This window comes from Erithacus rubecula (assembly GCF_903797595.1).
Source record: "Erithacus rubecula genome assembly, contig: SUPER_Z_unloc_2, whole genome shotgun sequence".
NCBI classification, from domain to species: Eukaryota; Metazoa; Chordata; class Aves; order Passeriformes; family Muscicapidae; genus Erithacus; species Erithacus rubecula.
In genome coordinates, this window is record NW_027635860.1 from 7,966,153 (window position 1) to 7,982,254 (window position 16,102).

The window sequence follows — 16,102 nt, forward strand, 5'->3', positions numbered from 1 at the left end:
TGAGTGACCCAAACATGCTCTGTTGTGCTCTTACAGAAAAATAATTTGTGGTCCTTGCTTCAGTAAGGGGCAGAGTAGGCTTAATTATTGTCAAATTGAAATAGATAACTTTCTGACTTTGTTTCTTGCTCTACTAGACATTTAGGGTCATGCTTGTAGAACTTGTGTCATATTTGAATGTTCACCTGTACTCTATAAAAATGTTATAAAGATATTCTGCCTAGTTTTGCATTTGCATTTATGTACAATAATGCAAACAGTTGGTGAGAGAAGAGTTTGTGGCACCTTGTAATTTTTATTAACAAAATGTGTATAAGTAACGGTGCTGAATTTGCTCCAATTTGTGAGGTCAGTGGGAATACAACCTCTTTGTCACTACATAATAATCTGAAAAACTTCCTGAAGACACACACTCATTCCAAGGAAAGACAAAAAGACAGCTATGAACTGTATGAAAATAGATAAAGCTAAGGTGAAGTACATTTATGTATTTTCAAGAGATTATATCTAAAAAACTTCTTTATGCCAGCATTGTGCTATATTTACACAGAAACTATTCAGGCACATGTGTTTTCAAAGAAACTGTAATTTCCTGTCAGACTTTTTACAAATCCTTTCTAACAGCTGTAGACGGAAATCCAGCTACTCCTGCAATGAATGACCTTCAGTGTTTGGATCCCAGAGAGTAAACAAACATTTACTCTTCAGAGGAAGCCCTGCTGTGAATGTAACACTAACATTGTATTCCTCAGTTGGTTTATTAGAAACTAATCCCATTTCTGCACTGCAATTATGACTTCTTGAAAGCCAAAACATTTTCGTGGTAAGCCAATCCTGCTAACACTTCAGTATAAAAGACTGGTGGTTTAAGTAATGAAGATTGCATTAGACAGAGGTTGACAAGATGTGACTTTTGTTTTTACATGTAAGTTTTGTTTAGACAGTATTTGTTTTACCTTTCAGAGCATTAGTTTCCATAAATTCCCTATGCTTTAACTGCATAAGCGATATTTTTAAACATAGCTCTTACACAGGAGTGTACTTTAAATATTTGTTCAGCTGATTAAAACAGTACTACATTTATTTAATGTTTGAACAGTAAACAGTTTGTTGAGGGCTGAAATGTGTTCTTACACATACACATACACACATTCAGGCCTCATTAGAAGGGTTCCTGTTGTGAGGGTGCTTTGCCTAGGTGATACTAGGCAATACAGACCCTCAGAAAAACCTTCCTTTAGTAAGTGATTCAGCCTCCATTCTTACTGTTACTAGATGGCACTTTGTGAAAGGTAACACAGAACTTCTTTCACAGCAGTGGAAAAATTTACAATGCAAAGGGATAAGGTCTCTTGTCTCAGTAAAACTTCAGATGTAGTTCAGCTCTACACAGCTATATCCTGTGCATGTGCCATTTCCACATGGTATTTAAACAAGAAAGAAGCTGAAAAGTCATCTAGATTACTTGGAGGGATTCTAATTCTGGGTTTGATGCTGGTTGTACGCAAGAGATTAAAGTTTGGGAGCAAAATGTTTCCTTTCACACACCTTTGCTAAAGTGATGAAGAAAACATGATAATGAGTTTTCTATATTGTTTGTTTGTCCAGAAAACTGCAACTTTGGTCTTAAAAACTAACATTAGAAAAATCTTTCCATGATGTACAGCATTTGATTTGAAATGCTTTCTGAACTATGTATATAAAGTAAACAAATACATAGGCTATTTCCCTGCCTGTTTCTAGTTTGTACAAACAAGTCAGCAATGAAGGATTCTTTCAATCCTGTCCACTCCAAGAAATAATAATAATTCTGCTTTATATCCAGTCCTTGAGTACTCCATGATTAACACCCATCCAGCTCCACAGGTTTTGGTGGATTACATAGCAAGGTTGATAATGTCCTGGTGTCACACAAAGAGCCAGCACTCCATATGCCTAAATACAAACCAGTTTTCTCACTTCTGGCTGTACTGGACCCTAGTTGGTTGACCTATCAGGAAATAAAAGCTGTAAAACTTCATTTATGTACCTTAAATTGGTGCTTGTCAATCAATTGCACAGTGTGAATGGTATAATGGTGGAGTTGATAGCAATTGCAGCTTTTTAGCATTGTTGAATCTAAGTTGAGAGCTAACAAGTGCTTTGGCTCAATGTTTTCTCTATTGCAGTCAGTTGGCATTATCACAGAGTAATTTTGTTTGGATTAGTTGGGACCTTTAGGTGTTATTCAATCCAACCTCATTGAAGTTGGTCCAGTTAAAGTGGGTTTCTCATGGTTTTGTTCAGGTGAGCTTTGACCATCTCCAAGGACAGAAATTCTACAATGCCTTTCAGCATATTGTCTCATGTCTGACTCTTCTCACACTGTAAAAATTTTGCTTATGTGAGATGCTACTATCTTCCTATTTTTTTTTCTGCTGGCTTTTACTTTGTTACTATGTGCCCTCTATTACCATATAGCTGTAATCTAATTTGATAGTTGCAGGTGGAAATTAAATTACTTCTGTTCCTAAGGCTGAACAAACCTGTGCTCTCTGAGGCATTTCTCTTGCTGCAACCACCTAACACCCACAGTAACTGGACATGCTTCTGGATATCCACACCTGTCTTGTGCTGAGAAACCTGAAATTGAATACAGTGCTCAGATGTAATCATGAAAATACTGCAGAGAATTCTTCCATTGGTATGTTGTTTGTGGTCTGTATTGGCAAGATGACTTTGCTTTGCTTGCTCCTGCAACTTGTTTTCTCTGAACTACTATACACAGCTGTAATAAGAAATCTTAAATGCTTCTCTGACACATGTTGGAAAGAAGACAGTTCAGAAAACTGACTGAAGCAAAACTGTGGCTGATAGTTCAGCAGATGTGTGTTGTCTTGGTATGAGTTTCTATCTTTCCACTACTATTTTTATGTGATCTTAAGAGTTTTCTTTCTTGAAATCAATATTTATCCATTACCTTCTCCAAGAATTGCTGAAGTTACAGCAGTTGCTGTAACTGGTCCTGTGCATTGTGACTAGAACGCCATGATATTGCATCCCTGGGTGCTATTTAGAATTTTTTTAAAGGTTTAACATGTAGGCAGTATCACAGAAAAGTTTATAATTTAGATAAAGGACAAAAAAAGTAATGCCATATCATGTATCCTTGAAACATAATTAACTCTGCCATGGAGCATGCCCTGCTTTTTTTCTGTTTTAGACCTACAACTTTGATGGAATAGCCTGTAATTTACTCATTTAGGAATGCCTGACAATGGTTGGTTCCTGATCTAGAAGAACCAGAATAATCAACATTGTTCTAAAGAGCAGTTTCATGACATTATTTTATGGAAGTTATTGCAGAGTAGGAGTGTGCATACAGTCATTTATGTTGGAGAAAAGAGTGCCCAGAAAAGGTGTGAACAATTTCTATTTTGAGTTAGCAGCATTTTGTACTCAGAAAGGTAAGGGATAATGAAAGGTAGGCCTGACAGAGAGCTCTTTGCTCTTTGTATCTGATTTAATGATAAGTTGTTTCAAAACCCTCATTGTAAACAACAGACAAAAGAGGCTGGATTGATAACTTTATGAGGAAATAGTGTAAAAGAGAAAAATTACCCCCTCTGTATGTGGTCACTTCTGTGAGGCAATAGTTTGTGATCTTTAATGTATATGCAAAGGTAATGCAATAATATAAGAAAGATTTATAATAAATAATAAAGCAGTAATTTTTTTAAAAGTAAACTACATCAATCCGATTTCCATCCACAATAAAATCCATTTTTTTCTGTATTTTTATGGTGCCAAGACCTCAATATTGTTAAGAGCCTCTCTGCATACATTTGAAGTAAATTGAAATGTTTTGATATGAAATAGCATATGACATCTAATGTGGTGTGTCCAATTCACACAGTAACTTCAGGAACTATTAGGACAATTTGTCAAGAGACAGAGAAAGTAGTCACAGGCTTCAAGTGCTTGTGCGAAAAGAATAAGAGGAAATTAATAAGAAGATCCAAATATTTAAGAAACAGAGCAAGAGTGATGCTTTTTAAAATTGGAAAATGTAAGACTTGTGCCTTCCTAGGGCAAATAGTTGCCTGCACTCTATATTTAATGAATGATTTTTGATGGTGTAAAGTGGTCCATTTCAACAGTAAATTCCCTCCTAGAAGCTGCATTCCAACCCTTTATAAACTGTTCTGTCAGGAAAAGTAGATATTCTTAGATACATGTCTATCTCATACTTAGTTTTCAAAGCCTCAGCCCAGGTTCTGGTTAGTCTTGTGGTCAACAGTGATGAAGGACAGAAGTTATGTCACATGTGGTGGGGACAACTACGAACAGCAATGGAATGAGTCATGTAAGTGTTGACACAGAGCATTAATAGAATTATTCATATAAGGAAGTTGCTAAATATGAACTATTTGTGTACTAGGTTATTTCTTCAGACTTAGGATACACACATCCAGTGTTTTAGAATTCTGAAGGACCAAGTGAGAACGCTGACTTTGGATTTAACTCTGTCTCTGTCTATCTATGTATCTACCTACCTAAGTAGCTTCTCTCTCTACCTACCTACAATCTCCTAAAAGCACTCTTCACCTTTTTGAATGATCAAGTTAACAGAGTGTGCAAAGTATCATATGTTTTTAAGAACACTGTAAAACTTACCTGCCTATAATTTACGGGTGGAAAAAAATCAATTTACATCAATTCATAAAGAAGATTTAGTTCCAAGGAGCATACCTTGAATTGCAGTTCTTAATGTATTATTAAAAATATCTGGACAAAATTCTATAGAATAACAGAATAGGTTGGCTTCTCTTACCTGAAGAGTCTCTGGTTCATCTCCCTAAGTCTGAAGGTTTGCAGCAATGAGACGAGTAGGGTTCAGTCACCAGCTGAGGGCCCTTGCCAGCATCCTGTCCCTCTAGCTTTTTCCTTTCATCCCACAGCTTGCCAGGGACAAGACTGATATTTTGCCTGTCCACCATCACATTTAGAATATGCTGTCCTCCTTTTCATAGCAAAACCTACATGTTTTTAACCATAGCATTCCTGTTAGGTGTTGGAATCATGCTCGAGAGTAAGACTAACCCATGTAAGTACTTATATTCCTTTCCCATATAAAAACCAAAAAGAATTCACAAAAAATCAAACAAACAGCAACAAAAAAGTGCATACACACACCCATTCCCCAGAAACACAGCTAAAATCTGAAGCTGAAAAGTGTTTAGCTTCCTTTTACATATCAGAAGATATGTAGCTGCTTCATTAATCTAGTTTAGTTTTATGCATGACTTTAAGTGAGAAAACCAATTAATATATTTGAAAAGCCAACTGTAGGAAGAATTCACTAACTGTTAAATAAAATTGAAAAAGAGGGATTGAATGTTATCTTCCACATGCTCTTTCAGTTCAGCAAAATTAGTGGAGGAATTGTTTCATACCTTGCCAGTGTCTCTGCAGGAATCCTGATTTCTGCTTCGTTCAGTATAGGCCTAAGGGCAAGACAATGTTTGCTGCAATTTTCTGCAATAATAGCAAGACAATTTAGCAGTAATGGATAAGTAGGGAGAAAATTAAGCAGTTTGCTGAGATACAGAAATGAAGCCAGAAAATACTTGGCCTCATCTTAGGCTTCAAATTCATAGTCAATTCATTAGTGTAATTTAGTCCTTCCATAAGCCTTTGAGTGATAAATTTTACTGATACATTGAAATTCCAAATGTAAGAAGAGTTCACATATTGGTGAATAAAATTAAAAGATGGGTTAGAATGAATCCTTCATTTTCATCTGGTACATGAAAAATTATAAAGACCCTTGAAAAAATTACTCTTTCTACTTCTAGTAAATATATTATTCTGAAGGAAAACATTATTAAATTTCACTTACATTTGTCAAAAGAAAATTGGGGAGTGTTCAGAATATTTACTGAGCCTTAATTTTATGTTTGACTGGATTGTTTGGGGGTGAATTGCAGGCAGATCTCTGTTTTCTGTCAGGTACAGAACCCACTTGAAAAACTGGCAATATGATAAAGTCATTATTGGCTCAAATGTATTGTTTTGTATTCAGTTTTAAATCATTTTTAAATAGCTTTTCTCTTTGTACCTGTAAAAAGGGGATACCATTGGGAGAAAAGGTGGTCTGGAAGTTGCTTTTTGTTTCTTGACACTCTCAATTAAGGAAAACTAAAGTTGACTAGTTAAAAAAATACTCAAACAAAATCAAACCAATACAAAGTCCAATCCAGAGCTGTGAGGTCATTAGTAGTTACTCTGAATTTATAGAAAGGATTTTGTATGGCTGAAGCAACCTGACCCATGGAAGAAGCTGAGTTTGCACCCCTCATAATAATACATTTCTTTGATCAGGCACAAAAACCCAACCAATCAACCAACCAACCAACCAACCAACCCAAAACCTAAAAACCAAAAAACCCAAAAAAACCCCAAAAAGTAAAACAACCAAAAAACTAAAGCCAAAAAAAGGTTGTTAGAGTAGACAAGACAAGCCTTTGAATTTTCAAGTCATCCCACGAGTCACTCCAGACTGATTAACTGTATTGATAGATTGTATATCTGTGGAAGCAGATTCAGGAGATGCAAGGTAATAAAAAGTTTGGATCTCAAAACCAAGATAAATTTACACTCAGAGTTATCTGTAGTAATCACTGGAAGTCAAACAGTCTTGGGATAATGGAGGTAGATTATGGAATATATTGTATTACTACTACCATTCTTCTGTACTCAGGAAGTTAGTCTTACAAATACAAAGGAAATAATAATGCTTTGATTAATTTTCTTCCTAGAAATGGTCTTCTTTGAAGAAGAAAATTATAGTGAAAGGTAATTTTGCCAGATTAAAGTATTACTTTTGAAAATAAAGCTGTAGATAAGTAAAAGGAAATAAATCCACGGCTTTTGACAGTGAGACTTTTATTAATAAAAAGAAAGAATTAAAAGTTGAAGAGCACATGAGAAAGATGAAATGAAGTTAGGAGAAACAGTTCTCATTGCAAAGTCAGAAAGATATAAACATTGTCCTCATAGGGCTATGGTGCAAGGGGCTGAGTATATCTTGTAGGGGACATAGAGATTTCAGCACAGTTGTACTCAAGAGAGATGAGACCCAGACTAAGCCACACACTGCTAGCATGGTTATTATGACTCTTAGTTGTTCAAACCAAACCAGCTAGACCAGGAGAAGATTTGAAAAGTAGTTTGTCATTGGCTTGGTCATTTTTGGTTTTGCTTGAACTGAAGATAGCTGAATATATAAAACAATAATACTGTACCCCCTCTGAAAGTTACTCTTATTTTGGAAGCTGTTTTTAATGCCAAATAAACTTCTATGATGACTATATTGCTGTGACTGAAGAGGGTGAACTAATGAAGTGAAATAAATTAGTGACCACTTTTGCACTCTCATAAGGAAGGCAGTGGGGGGCTTCAAGGTTTTTGTGGGATATTTTTGTGGTTGATTTTGTGTGTGTTTTAAGAATAGTAATTTTAATAGTATCAAAGTAACTGATATTAGTCTTTGAGCATCAGTTATATGCTGCCTTTGCTTGGAGAGGAATGGAGCTTGGTAGAACGACTTACTAGTCTGTATCTAAAAATTCCACAAAATTGCATATATACATACAGGCTTACAGCATAAACTTCAAGGTTGAAACTAATAAAATAATTTTTTGTGGGTGTGTATATGCATACAAATATTGGAACAGAGTAATGAGACAGAAATTCATGCATAGAGAGAAAACAGTGTGGTGGAAGTGACTGACAACAAATATTAGTGATGCCTCAAAAAGTGTCCAGTAGTGTCATGACCTGTTCTTGATGCAGGAGTAATGGGGAGAAGGAAGGATTTCTACAGATCAACTGGAAGGTAGAATATGTGAGAGGCTTCACAGGCAACATTTGCCTGGGGCTGTCTCAGACAAAACCAGGACAAGGACTAAAGCTTTGCCAGGAGGAGAGGACTTGTCGCTTCACATGTGCCGTTTTCCAGCAGCAGTGGAAAACTCTGTCATGGAAAACTTTGGAAAATCCAAATATTGTTAAAAGGAACATGGGAGTTAATAAATTATTGTTCACAAACTCAGCTGCTTGATAAACTGTAAAACTTGAAGCATTTGGAGTTGTTGTGATCAATTTTAGTGTGGTACAAAGAAGTTGTGGTATTGAGCTACCATAATTTCAATTCCCAGAATGGCAAGATCTGGGAATGTACAGTTTGGAGTACTTCCATTTCAGTGAAAGTATTGCCCAAGCTGCACCACAAAGCCACATAGGCTTTGGACTACTATATAGAATACTCAAGAGTGAAGTGAGTTTAGTTTTACCTCCCCCTCTCCCCAGGATCACTATCCCAAATCTTTAAGATTTATGGAGAACAAATACAACTGTGATTTTTTCAATGACTTTTATGAGGTCTCCTGCGAGATGACCTTGTTCACTAAATGTCAGAGTTAAGGCAGCCAAAATGTTAAGATTCATTCACTATTTACCTGTAGTACAAATTAAGAAGAGAGCAAAAAAAGAAGGTGGGGGTAGAAAGAGGCCAAACATAGACAGAATGATGTTTGTGAGCTACAAGAACAGAGAATTGTGCTTATACTTGTGATAATAGTACATGTGAGGCAAATAGATAAAGTTGTCTCTTTAGACAATGCTTCCAAACAAGCCTTCTGAATCACCCTATAGAGCACGAAAATTCATCCAGCCTCCCTCCCATTATTCTTTCTTTCAGTCTGATGCACGCTAGAAACTGCTCTCCCTGTCTGCTCCTCCTCTCTCTCCTGCTCCTCCTCTGCCTGACTCCTCTCCTGCCCATCATGCAGCCTTGCCAGCTGGCATTTCTCCTTCTCCTCCTCCTTCTCCATCTCCTCCCTCTCCCTCTCCCTCTCCCTCTCCCTCTCCCTCTCCCTCTCCCTCTCCCTCTCCCTCTCCCTCTCCCTCTCCCTCTCCCTCTCCCTCTCCCTCTCCCTCTCCCTCTCCTCCTCCTCCTTCTCCTCCTCCCCCTTCTCCTCCTGCTCTTCCTCCAGCAGGTGCCACCAGGCACAGTCACTGGCTGCATCATGCTGGGGAAGTTGGTGCTTGGGTTTCTCCTGCCCTTCTGCCTCCTCTTGCAGATGATTGCTTTTGTGGGGAGTAGTCTTCCCATGGATGTGTTTTCTGAGTGCCTGTGGCTGGCATTTGAGACACAACTGCAGAGAGTACTAGGGACATATATAGATGAAGCAGAGCAAGAAGACATTCAGATATTTATCTTTCACCATTTAATGAGGTAGAACTGAAGTCGTATTTCAAAGGAATGTTTTGCGTAGAAATATAAGTAAGAAGACACGCATGAGGTTGTAAGCCATAGCAATATGCAGTTGATTTATTGGAATCAAATTAGCAATCAAAAAAGTTATTTAATTATTTTCTTGTTGATTAACTGAATAAGTTCATGGTTAATCTACAGTGGATGAACTTTTTACTAACAGAGATTTGTATAGAAAATGCTTAGAGTCTCAAAATATGTCACAAAGTAGTCATTAATAACTGCAAATATCAGCATTTGTTTAGGAAAAAAATAATAAAAGGACAGAAGATAGAGGATTTATTTGGTGATCTTTATATGTGTGTGACAGTTACTTCACCTTTTAATCACTCCTGCTTCTTCCACTTTATGGCCTAGTCCATGGACTGTAGTTTTATTTCATCAGGCACCTTTTGCTCTTACTACACTTTTTTCTTAAATTTTTTGAGGGATGAAAGAATAAACAACTGTTCAAAGCTGGAAAGAAGATTTTATTGAAATAACACGTAGAGATTTTAACCAAAATATGACTTGATTATACAGGTTACCCTGGTTATCTCCATCACATTTGCAAAGCCAAAACCTTAATATTTTATATAAACAATATATTGAGTGATGTCTGATTACTTCCTTTGTCTTCACATATCAAGAGTGATACAAGAGTGGTTAACTCATGAATAGCGTTGGCTGCTATACCCCTCCAGAGTAATTCCATTTCTCTTCGCATATGAAGATAAATGTTGCAACAGAGCTTGCTCATCAGAGGTAATATATAATGTATGTATTCTTTTCCGCATGCCATTCTCAAGGACTAGAATGGCTTGAAGTGACAGGCACAGAAAATTAAAAGCTCTTCCAAGTAGGGGAGTAATGGGTTTTGAAGAGAGCAAAACTTTTGATGGGTTGACAATATTTAATCTGTGAAATAAAAGCAATTTTAATTTGACATAGTGAAAGGAAGAATATTTATGTCGCTTATGACATAAATATACACAGCTTGCATATACGTTCAAGTGAAATTATTTAACTACACTGAAGGCTTTGAAGACAGACACAGCTAGTATAAGAACATTACTTGTTCAGTATTATGGGGCCTGATATGATTCATCCAAGAATCCTCAAGTAACTGCTGATGTCATCTCAAAACCTCTTCCAACAGTATTTGCGCAGTATTGGGAATCCAGAGATGTTCCAGCTGACTGGAAGCTGATGTACATTGTCTTGATTTACAAAGAGGGCAAGAAGGAGGGCCCTGGAAATTCTGGGGATACTGAAAAACCCCTGAAAGAAAATGCAGTTATTGGTCAAAAGCCAGAATGGAGGAAAGTCTTGCTTTTCTTTCAGGAAAGGAAAAGATAAGCCGTCAAGTTGATCAAGAGAAGCCAAGTGGTTGCAATAGCTTTGGATTTCAGTAAGGGCTTTGATGCCATCTCTGAGAATCCTTCTGGATAAAATGTGCAGCCCACAGCTGGATAAACACACCATGGTGAGCAACTGGCAGCGGGTTCCTCATTCTCGTTGGGCACACAGGCACAGGGCGGGTCTTCCTTTGGGGTGAGCAGCGGGGTGATTGAAAGAGGGCTCTGGGGAGCATGGAGAAGAGGAGCAGGCAAACAGGAGCGTGGCACGGCAGTCCGTGCGGCACTTTGTGTTTGTGCACCTCACGCAGGCAGGACGAGCAGGCAGGGTTACAGGTTTCCTCCTGCTGGTGGGGTGTTTAGTCTGTTTGGTGTATTTCTGTGGGTTGGTTGGTTTCCAGTTTTTTTTGTTAGTAATGATTATTGCATGATCAAAAACTGTGGTTAGTAACCAAATAGAACCCTCCAAAAAGGATGTGTCTGTACAGACCCATTCCTGCACAGAGTGTTTGAGCTTACAGGTGGTATCAGGGGGCGTTGCAGAAGAAGCCTGCCTGCAGAGTGAACAGGTGAATTATTTCCTTTTAATGGTGGCCAAGCTTAGGGAGGAATTTGAAAGACTAAAGAGCATTAGAGAAAGTGAAAGGGAAATATATTGATGGAGTTCTGCCCTCCCATCCTTGAGGGAGGCCCACCAGGAGTCAGAGCATTCCCATGCCTCCCACTGTCAGGCAATAGAACACCTGGGCCATGAAGGAGAGTGGAAATGGGTCGCTACTTGGAGAGATAATAAAAATTCCTCCTGACTCACATCATCTCCCATCAGAAGGTAGACTCAATGGTCCTTGTGAGTCCCTTCCAACTCAGTTTATTCTGTGATTCTGTGATACATAGCATGACATTGGTGTTCTTTGTGTTACAGTGATGTTTGCTACCTCTGACCACAAAACCTTTAAGTACTTTGCTGAAGTTAAATACTTCACATGCTCTTTTAAAAAATGCCTAAAAATACTTTGCTGGTTGGATAAAGGGTACACATTCGTAATTTCAAAATGTAAAGACAAGTGGAAAGTGTACCTGTCAAATGAAAATTAGAATATAATCAGAAGTTTTCAAAGAAAAATAAATACCTTCTTTCCATCAATCAAGAATGCTTCAACACTGTGATTTTCAGTTTTATAATTGCAATGTAGTTAACATCTTTAAATAACATCTTATTATGGTGAGACCTATGAAAGTATAGTCATGTCACAATTTGTAAGAATAGTTGTATCTTTGTGTTTTAGGTACTTGTGCTTAAGAAAACATATATCATTATATATTGCTTTGGAAAATCAAAAGTTAAAAAAATTAAAAGCTCTAAGAAATTGGAAGTTTGGTGTATCTCTATGCAGAAGCATAATCAGATCCTATAAATTGTTTGTGTTTTATTTGTTGTTATTTGTTAGTCTGGCTCTTGATAAATAGGAGTGATCAGCAGCTAGGCAGAATGACTTGGCTCGCTCTGTTTGAGGAAATGAGGCTATCTGTAAATAAACAATATAGCTTTTCCTTTGAGCTTATTGCTATGCTTTTCCTATCAGTCTTCTTGCTTCTCCTATTGGGGGTATTGCTCAACATTTTGGCCACTTTTCACAGAACCACAGAATATTCAGACTTGGAAGAGACCCACAAAGACCACTGAGTCCTACTCATTAACTGAATGGCTCATATGGAAAAGAACCCATGAACATGGGTTATTGGTTTATTGGCACCATACTGTACCTAATCAAAGCCTCTTTAGTGTATATATGTTTAAAAACATAAAGGATTTTGTACTGAATATCATGAGAAACTTTTAACTATTTTTACAGAAATATCCTTATCTTGTCTAGTCTTTATGATGTAAATAATGAGCACACTTGATCCTCTGATTTAAATACACATACTTGTAGAAATAACTTAGGCATCTTTACTTAGCACTTCCATTAATTACTCAAATTTAACTGATTGCATTTGGTCTAGAAATTATAAAATAATAATTCATTACTCCTAATTTATTTCACTTCAGAAATATTATTTTAATTTAATAAATTTATTTAGTTTAATAAACACCTTGTGAAGTAGTTAAAAGAACCCAAAGAATGAAAATACACTTGTATGGATGAAGAAATTGAGGATGGCTTTTGAACTGTGGTAAGCTGCAGCCTACATAGCACGCCTACAAAGCTGACTGCAAAGTGTGTGGGCCTCTCTCTATCTTCACGGGAATTCTGTTTGAATGGAGCAGTTGAAACCATGGAGTTTTTCACCCAGCTAATATGTGAAACATGCTGATTATACCATGCAAATTTTAGAGCCCTTTTTTTCCTGCATTACATGTTAGGTACGATAAAAATCATCACTTTGGACAAACTTTAAATTTTTGTTATAAATCTAATACCACACTACCTTTAAGATAACCATTTGCGTCCTCATATCAGTCTTAGCTTTGTTCTTACTCAGTTTTAGGTTTCTTTGTGCCTCATATCAAAGGCATATAATAATGAAAGCTCCCTCTTTTTTTTTTTTTTTTTTTTTTTTTTTTTTTTTAATTTTTAAATTTTATATGCACTCTTGTCTTGAAAAAAAGCATTTGAACTTTCAAGGCAGCTGGGCCGGGAATTCTCCTATTCTGGCCTTTGGTCTGCATGCACAAAGACAGATTAATGGATTGGATAGATACCTTGTCTTCCTACAGGCAAGTGAAAATGAAGCATCAATTTAGTAATCCCAACACAGGTTTTTTTGTGACAGCTAAACTTTGCTCCCACATGCACAACAGATTTTCTTTCAACATTCTGTTGCATTTAAGAAGCTGCATAACTGTGAAATAGGTTGATGGAAGAGAAAAATATTTTTCTTCAGACTAAGAAGCCTTTTTGTATTATCAGCATATGGTGAAGGTTATTTGACTGAAATATTTGTCTGGAAAAAATGGAGAGGAAGCTGAATTTTCTTGAAAGAGAAAATGTCTGTTTTTTATAATGCTACATAATGGCAGCCCAGAACAAAAAGAAGGACTAATCATCAGCTGGTCCATATCATAATTATAGTTTGTTCTTATTGAAGAAAAAGGAAAATTGGATTAAGACATTACTTCATTTGGCACTTCCATGGGCAAAAGGGACATTTCCTTGTATTGATTTTCAGATGCAACTCCCTATTCAACACAATTTGCTTCCTGTAGTAATTGGTATGAAATCAATATTTTTTTATGTACCTCTCAGCCCACATCCCAAATGAACATGTTTAAATAGACATTTGTTTATGTATTACAAAGGATACCTAAACTCTTTGAAGGATTCTATATGAGCAGGTATTAGAAATTACACATTCCCTCAAATTCAAACTGGGATAAACTACCTCAAAGCAAGAAAAAGAAGGCACAAGTTTATTATAAAATCATTCCAGTTTGTTTTCCGAATAGATTTTGATGGAAAAACCAAATGAATCATCTTATCTTTTACTTGTGAGGAGAAGCTTGGAGCAGCTGCTAAGCTTTCCCTAGACACAATGTACATTTAGAGTGGTTGGACACTTGTGGTAGGTTTGCAGGCTGGCCTGCAGTTGTTATGCTCCCTACAAGGTGTATTTGCTCAAGAGGTCCAGTCATCATGCTAAATAAAATCATTCACTTTGGTCGGCAAATATTGACTCAAGCTGTTATGCTTTTATGTATTTCAGAGACTCACAATGTTTGAGAGCTCAGCAAGCAAACAAGAACAGGTACAGGAAGTTATTGTGATGTTTTGGACTCATGTTTGTTTTTCTACTGCTGATGTATGTTCTCCATTTTATGTGGCTTGTTGCTAATGACCTTGTTATATAGTGCACTGTGGCTGATAAGGCCAAAGGCTTTAATAGAATACAAATACATTTCACATTTCCACTTGAAGAGTTTAGTTTAATTGTGTTTTGAAATGTACTGTACCCTAAAGGCGCTCTCTCTTCTGTAATATACTTCCTAGAAATAAAAGCTTGTGAAGATAGAATGCACGATGGGGTAAGGTGTAATGGACAGTTTTCTATTCATTTGGAGCTGTGTCTGATACCATCACTCAGCACAAATCTAAACAATTCTGAGCTATGGAGGAAAATTAAAAAGGTGCCAGAAATAATGACTGTTCTGAATGTCTGGTATATTCATTTTTCTGAGGGAGAGAAGCAAGGCATATGCTAAAAATTTTTCTTAAGTTTTTTTTTTTTTTAATTATATCACTCCAGAAGTAACATGATGATAGTCTGAATTAAAATTAATCTTCAGAACTCATTGTTGAAGCCAGTATTGTGCAGTATTGATCTTGAAGATCTTTTGCTAAAGCAGCATTACTTACAAAAAATTGAATGAGAAAATACTGCATATTGTATTATATTGGGTATTTTTTTTTATTTTAAAATCAAGCCATTATTTTGCTTTCTCATTGATTGATTGCAAGTAAATGGAACTTGCACTGCCAACCTTGGGAGAGCTGGCCACAGCTGGCAGGAGAAGGAAGAGCTGGAATGCTTTGAAAAAATTCTGGCCAATCTCGGCTTTAAGTTGCTGGTGTTGGAAAAAGATAATTTATCTCACTGAGGGTTTTGTTTCTTTATTAGGTTATTTTTATAGCAACATATTGTGTGAAAATGAAAATATGTTAAGGACATTTATCAGGTTTCTATTAATGTTGCTAACTTTCTCCTATTGCCATATTGGAGTTGAAAAATCACCTTTTTTGGAATATTTTTGGAACAAGTGAAGTAGCTTACATAGATTTAAAGGAAGAATCTATGGGCAAGCACTTAAACATGAGGTATCCCTAGGGATTAAAAAAGGCATGGGTCATGTCAAGTTCAGGGAATCCCCCAACCTGAAAGGGGTTGGAGACTTGGGAAGAAATATTGTGCATGCTTGCCTTGACCTTACTCTTCTGAGTGTTTCCTTTAGATGCTGCTCAAGACAAAATCCAGACCTATGTGTGTAAAAGTACTTGAGTGTATCCAAATTACTGAGTCCCATGAGGACTACCTGTGGAGCAGCAGGCAGAAGGAAGCACGTAAGCGTGTTTTTGTTAAACATCTTAAGTGTTGTGACAGGAAAATTGTGATTGAGAGAGAGTCCTGTGGAGGTGGGGCTGTGCTGCTCTGAGCCAAGTTCCAGCTCCTCTAGAGGCTCCTGCTCAGGGTGCCTGCATCAACCTCCACCACTCTGCTGCCAAGGGCTCAAAAGGGCTGGCTGTGTGTGCAAACACAATGGTGCAAAAAAACTCTCTCTGTCCTCTCCTTCTCATTGTCTTTCTTTCTTTGATCCAAACGATCCAGGTGGCAGGACCAATGTGGAAAATCTAAGGGCTGGTGATTTTGTTTTCTCTTTCTTTTGCTTCTTTATTTATCTCCTCTATGGCTTTGTCTTGGCAAAGTGTGGCTAGCATATTCTACCTCTTAC